The following is a 6,658-nucleotide window of genomic DNA, read 5'->3' as shown; positions in this document are numbered from 1 at the left end:
GGCCCTTAGGGGCCGGCTGCCTGCTGGATATCCGCGAATCCGAAGATGCCGCCCAGGGACAAGCTGCCACCTGTGCCAACTTGGGCTGCTTTGAGAGTGCCCATGCAGCTCTGCAAACTGAGACCAGGAACATTGGGTGGTAAGTTTTGCTTACCGGAGCAGAAGCCTTTTTGTCTACCAGGTAGGCCCTTGGCCCTTAGGGGCCGGATGCCTGCTGGATTTCCTGCGAATCAGAAGATTCCGCCCAGGGAGAAGCTGCTACCTGTGCCAACTCGGGCTGCTTTGAGAGTGCCCATGCAGCTCTGCAAACTGAGACCAGGAACATGGGGTGGTAAGTTTTGCTTACCGGAGCAGAAGCCTTTTTGAGTACCAGGTAGGCCCTTGGCCCTTAGGGGCTGGATGCCTGCTGGATTTCCGCGAATCTGAAGATGCCGCCCAGGGACAAGCTGCCACCTGTGCCAACTCGGGCTGCTTTGAGAGTGCCCATGGAGCTCTGCAAACTGAGACCAGGAACGTGGGCTGGTGAGTTTTGCTTACCGGGGCAGAAGCCTTCTTCAGTCCGTGCAGGCCCTCGGCCATTAGGGGCCGGCTGGCTGCTGGATTTCCGCGAATCCGAAGATGCCGCCCAGGGACAAGCTGCCACCTGTGCCAACTCGGGCTGCTTTGTGAGTGCCCATGCAGCTCTGCAAACTGAGACCAGGAACGTGGGGTGGTAAGTTTTGCTTACCGGAGCAGAAGCCTTTTTGTGTACCAGGTAGGCCCTCGGCCCTTAGGGGCCGGCTGCCTGCTGGATTTCCTGCGAATCCGAAGATTCCGCCCAGGGACAAGCTGCCACCTGTGCCAACTCGGGCTGCTTTGAGAGTGCCCATGGAGCTGTGCAAACTGAGACCAGGAACATGGGGTGGTAAGTTTTGCTTACCAGAGCAGAAGCCTTTTTGTGTACCAGGTACGCCCTCGGCCCTTAGGGGCCGGCTGCCTGCTGGATTTCCGCGAATCCGAAGATTCCGCCCAGGGACAAGCTGCCACCTGTGCCAACTCGGGCTGCTTTGAGAGTGCCCATGGAGCTCTGCAAACTGAGACCAGGAACGTGGGCTGGTGAGTTTTGCTTACCGGGGCAGAAGCCTTTTTGTGTACCAGGTAGGCCCTTGGCCCTTAGGGGCCGGCTGCCTGCTGGATTTCCGCGAATCCGAAGATGATGCCCAGGGACAAGCTGCCACCTGTGCCAACTCGGGCTGCTTTGAGAGTGCCCATGGAGCTGTGCAAACTGAGACCAGGAACATGGGCTGGTGAGTTTTGCTTACCAGAGCAGAAGCCTTTTTGTGTACCAGGTAGGCCCTCGGCCCTTAGGGGCCGGCTGCCTGCTGGATTTCCGCGAATCCGAAGATTCCGCCCAGGGACAAGCTGCCACCTGTGCCAACTCGGGCTGCTTTGAGAGTGCCCATGCAGCTCTGCAAACTGAGACCAGGAACGTGGGCTGGTGAGTTTTGCTTACCGGGGCAGAAGCCTTCTTCAGTACCAGGTAGGCCCTCGGCCCTTAGGGGCCGGCTGCCTGCTGGATTTCCTGCGAATCCGAAGATGCAGCCCAGGGACAAGCTGCCACCTGTGCCAACTCGGGCTGCTTTGAGAGTGCCCATGCAGCTCTGCAAACTGAGACCAGGAACATTGGGTGGTAAGTTTTGCTTACCGGAGCAGAAGCCTTTTTGTGTACCAGGTAGGCCCTCGGCCCTTAGGGGCCGGATGCCTGCTGGATTTCCTGCGAATCCGAAGATTCCGCCCAGGGACAAGCTGCCACCTGTGCCAACTCGGGCTGCTTTGAGAGTGCCCATGGAGCTGTGCAAACTGAGACCAGGAACATGGGCTGGTGAGTTTTGCTTACCGGGGCAGAAGCCTTTTTGTGTACCAGGTAGGCCCTCGGCCCTTAGGGGCCGGCTGCCTGCTGGATCTCCGCGAATCTGAAGATTCTGCCCAGGGACAAGCTGCCACCTGTGCCAACTCGGGCTGCTTTGAGAGTGCCCATGGAGCTGTGCAAACTGAGACCAGGAACATGGGGTGGTAAGTTTTGCTTACCAGAGCAGAAGCCTTTTTGTGTACCAGGTACGCCCTCGGCCCTTAGGGGCCGGCTGCCTGCTGGATTTCCGCGAATCCGAAGATTCCGCCCAGGGACAAGCTGCCACCTGTGCCAACTCGGGCTGCTTTGAGAGTGCCCATGGAGCTGTGCAAACTGAGACCAGGAACATGGGCTGGTGAGTTTTGCTTACCAGAGCAGAAGCCTTTTTGTGTACCAGATAGGCCCTTGGCCCTTAGGGGCCGGCTGCCTGCTGGATTTCCGCGAATCCGAAGATTCCGCCCAGGGACAAGCTGCCACCTGTGCCAACTCGGGCTGCTTTGAGAGTGCCCATGCAGCTCTGCAAACTGAGACCAGGAACGTGGGCTGGTGAGTTTTGCTTACCGGGGCAGAAGCCTTCTTCAGTACCAGGTAGGCCCTCGGCCCTTAGGGGCCGGCTGCCTGCTGGATTTCCTGCGAATCTGAAGATGCAGCCCAGGGACAAGCTGCCACCTGTGCCAACTCGGGCTGCTTTGAGAGTGCCCATGCAGCTCTGCAAACTGAGACCAGGAACATTGGGTGGTAAGTTTTGCTTACCGGAGCAGAAGCCTTTTTGTGTACCAGGTAGGCCCTTGGCCCTTAGGGGCCGGATGCCTGCTGGATTTCCTGCGAATCCGAAGATTCCGCCCAGGGACAAGCTGCCACCTGTGCCAACTCGGGCTGCTTTGAGAGTGCCCATGGAGCTGTGCAAACTGAGACCAGGAACATGGGCTAGTGAGTTTTGCTTACCAGAGCAGAAGCCTTTTTGTGTACCAGGTAGGCCCTCGGCCCTTAGGGGCCGGCTGCCTGCTGGATCTCCGCGAATCTGAAGATTCTGCCCAGGGACAAGCTGCCACCTGTGCCAACTCGGGCTGCTTTCAGAGTGCCCATGGAGCTCTGCAAACTGAGACCAGGAACGTGGGCTGGTGAGTTTTGCTTACTGGGGCAGAAGCCTTCTTCAGTACCAGGTAGGCCCTCGGCCCTTAGGGGCCGGCTGCCTGCTGGATCTCCGTGAATCTGAAGATGCAGCCCAGGGACAAGCTGCCACCTGTGCCAACTCGGGCTGCTTTGAGAGTGCCCATGGAGCTCTGCAAACTGAGACCAGGAACATGGGGTGGTAAGTTTTGCTTACCGGGGCAGAAGCCTTCTTCAGTACCAGGTAGGCCCTTGGCCCTTAGGGGCCGGATGCCTGCTGGATTTCCTGCGAATCCAAAGATGCCGCCCAGGGAGAAGCTGCCACCTGTGCCAACTCGGGCTGCTTTGAGAGTGCCCATGGAGCTCTACAAACTGAGGCCAGGAACGTGGGCTGGTGAGTTTTGCTTACCGGGGCAGAAGCCTTTTTGTGTACCAGGTAGGCCCTTGGCCCTTAGGGGCCGGCTGCCTGCTGGATTTCCACGAATCCGAAGATGCCGCCCAGGGACAAGCTGGCACCTGTGCCAACTCGGGCTGCTATGAGAGTGCCCATGCAGCTCTGCAAACTGAGACCAGGAACATGGGGTGGTGAGTTTTGCTTACCGGAGCAGAAGCCTTTTTGTGTACCAGGTAGGCCCTTGGCCCTTAGGGGCCTGCTGGATTTCCTGCGAATCCGAAGATTCTGCCCAGGGACAAGCTGCCACCTTTGCCAACTCGGGCTGCTTTGAGAGTGCCCATGGAGCTCTGCAAACTGACACCAAGATTGTGGGGATGTGACTTTTGCTTACCGGGGCACAAGCCTTCTTCAGTACCGGGTAGGCCCTCGGCCCTTAGGGGCCGGCTGGCAGCCGGATTTCCGCGAATCCGAAGATGCCGCCCAGGGACAAGCTGCCACCTGTGCCAACTCGGGCTGCTTTGAGAGTGCCCATGGAGCTCTGCAAACTGACACCAAGATTGTGGGGATGTGACTTTTGCTTACCGGGGCACAAGCCTTCTTCAGTACCGGGCAGGCCCTCGGCCCTTAGTGGCCGGCTGGCAGCCGGATTTCCGCGAATCCGAAGATGCCGCCCAGGGACAAGCTGCCACCTGTGCCAACTCGGGCTGCTTTGAGAGTGCCCATGGAGCTCTGCAAACTGAGACCAGGAACATGGGGTGGTAAGTTTTGCTTACCGGAGCAGAAGCCTTTTTGTGTACCAGGTAGGCCCTTGGCCCTTAGGGGCTGGATGCCTGCTGGATTTCCGCGAATCTGAAGATGCCGCCCAGGGACAAGCTGCCACCTGTGCCAACTCGGGCTGCTTTGAGAGTGCCCATGGAGCTCTGCAAACTGAGACCAGGAACGTGGGCTGGTGAGTTTTGCTTACCGGGGCAGAAGCCTTCTTCAGTCCGTGCAGGCCCTCGGCCATTAGGGGCCGGCTGGCTGCTGGATTTCCGCGAATCCGAAGATGCCACCCAGGGACAAGCTGCCACCTGTGCCAACTCGGGCTGCTTTGTGAGTGCCCATGCAGCTCTGCAAACTGAGACCAGGAACATGGGGTGGTAAGTTTTGCATACCGGAGCAGAAGCATTTTTGTGTACCAGGTAGGCCCTCGGCCCTTAGGGGCCGGCTGGCTGCTGGATTTCCTGCGAATCCGAAGATTCCGCCCAGGGACAAGCTGCCACCTGTGCCAACTCGGGCTGCTTTGAGAGTGCCCATGGAGCTGTGCAAACTGAGACCAGGAACATGGGGTGGTAAGTTTTGCTTACCAGAGCAGAAGGCTTTTTGTGTACCAGGTAGGCCCTCGGCCCTTAGGGGCCGGCTGCCTGCTGGATTTCCGCGAATCCGAAGATGCCGCCCAGGGACAAGCTGCCACCTGTGCCAACTCGGGCTGCTTTGAGAGTGCCCATGGAGCTCTGCAAACTGAGACCAGGAACGTGGGCTGGTGAGTTTTGCTTACCGGGGCAGAAGCCTTTTTGTGTACCAGGTAGGCCCTCGGCCCTTAGGGGCCGGCTGCCTGCTGGATTTCCTGCGAATCCGAAGATTCCGCCCAGGGACAAGCTGCCACCTGTGCCAACTCGGGCTGCTTTGAGAGTGCCCATGCAGCTCTGCAAACTGAGACCAGGAACATTGGGTGGTAAGTTTTGCTTACCGGAGCAGAAGCCTTTTTGTCTACCAGGTAGGCCCTTGGCCCTTAGGGGCCGGATGCCTGCTGGATTTCCTGCGAATCCGAAGATTCTGCCCAGGGACAAGCTGCCACCTGTGCCAACTCGGGCTGCTTTGAGAGTGCCCATGGAGCTCTGCAAACTGAGACCAGGAACGTGGGCTGGTGAGTTTTGCTTACCGGGGCAGAAGCCTTTTTGTGTACCAGGTAGGCCCTCGGCCCTTAGGAGCTGGCTGGCAGCTGGATTTCCGCGAATCCGAAGATGCCGCCCAGGGACAAGCTGGCACCTGTGCCAACTCGGGCTGCTTTGAGAGTGCCCATGCAGCTCTGCAAACTGAGACCAGGAACATGGGGTGGTAAGTTTTGCTTACCGGGGCAGAAGCCTTCTTCAGTACCAGGTAGGCCTTTGGCCCTTAGGGGCCGGATGCCTGCTGGATCTCCGCGAATCCGAAGATGCCGCCCAGGGACAAGCTGCCACCTGTGCCAACTCGGGCTGCTTTGAGAGTGCCCATGCAGCTCTGCAAACTGAGACCAGGAACGTGGGCTGGTGAGTTTTGCTTACCGGGGCAGAAGCCTTCTTCAGTACCAGGTAGGCCCTCGGCCCTTAGGGGCCGGCTGCCTGCTGGATATCCGCGAATCCGAAGATGCCGCCCAGGGACAAGCTGCCACCTGTGCCAACTTGGGCTGCTTTGAGAGTGCCCATGCAGCTCTGCAAACTGAGACCAGGAACATTGGGTGGTAAGTTTTGCTTACCGGAGCAGAAGCCTTTTTGTCTACCAGGTAGGCCCTTGGCCCTTAGGGGCCGGATGCCTGCTGGATTTCCTGCGAATCAGAAGATTCCGCCCAGGGAGAAGCTGCTACCTGTGCCAACTCGGGCTGCTTTGAGAGTGCCCATGCAGCTCTGCAAACTGAGACCAGGAACATGGGGTGGTAAGTTTTGCTTACCGGAGCAGAAGCCTTTTTGTGTACCAGGTAGGCCCTTGGCCCTTAGGGGCTGGATGCCTGCTGGATTTCCGCGAATCTGAAGATGCCGCCCAGGGACAAGCTGCCACCTGTGCCAACTCGGGCTGCTTTGAGAGTGCCCATGGAGCTCTGCAAACTGAGACCAGGAACGTGGGCTGGTGAGTTTTGCTTACCGGGGCAGAAGCCTTCTTCAGTCCGTGCAGGCCCTCGGCCATTAGGGGCCGGCTGGCTGCTGGATTTCCGCGAATCCGAAGATGCCGCCCAGGGACAAGCTGCCACCTGTGCCAACTCGGGCTGCTTTGTGAGGGCCCATGCAGCTCTGCAAACTGAGACCAGGAACGTGGGGTGGTAAGTTTTGCTTACCAGAGCAGAAGCCTTTTTGTGTACCAGGTACGCCCTCGGCCCTTAGGGGCCGGCTGCCTGCTGGATTTCCGCGAATCCGAAGATTCCGCCCGGGGACAAGCTGCCACCTGTGCCAACTCGGGCTGCTTTGAGAGTGCCCATGGAGCTCTGCAAACTGAGACCAGGAACGTGGGCTGGTGAGTTTTGCTTACCGGGGCAG

The sequence above is a fragment of the Motacilla alba genome, chromosome 28 (assembly GCF_015832195.1).
Source record: "Motacilla alba alba isolate MOTALB_02 chromosome 28, Motacilla_alba_V1.0_pri, whole genome shotgun sequence".
Lineage (NCBI taxonomy): Eukaryota > Metazoa > Chordata > Aves > Passeriformes > Motacillidae > Motacilla > Motacilla alba.
Note: the sequence above shows the minus strand (reverse complement) of the source record.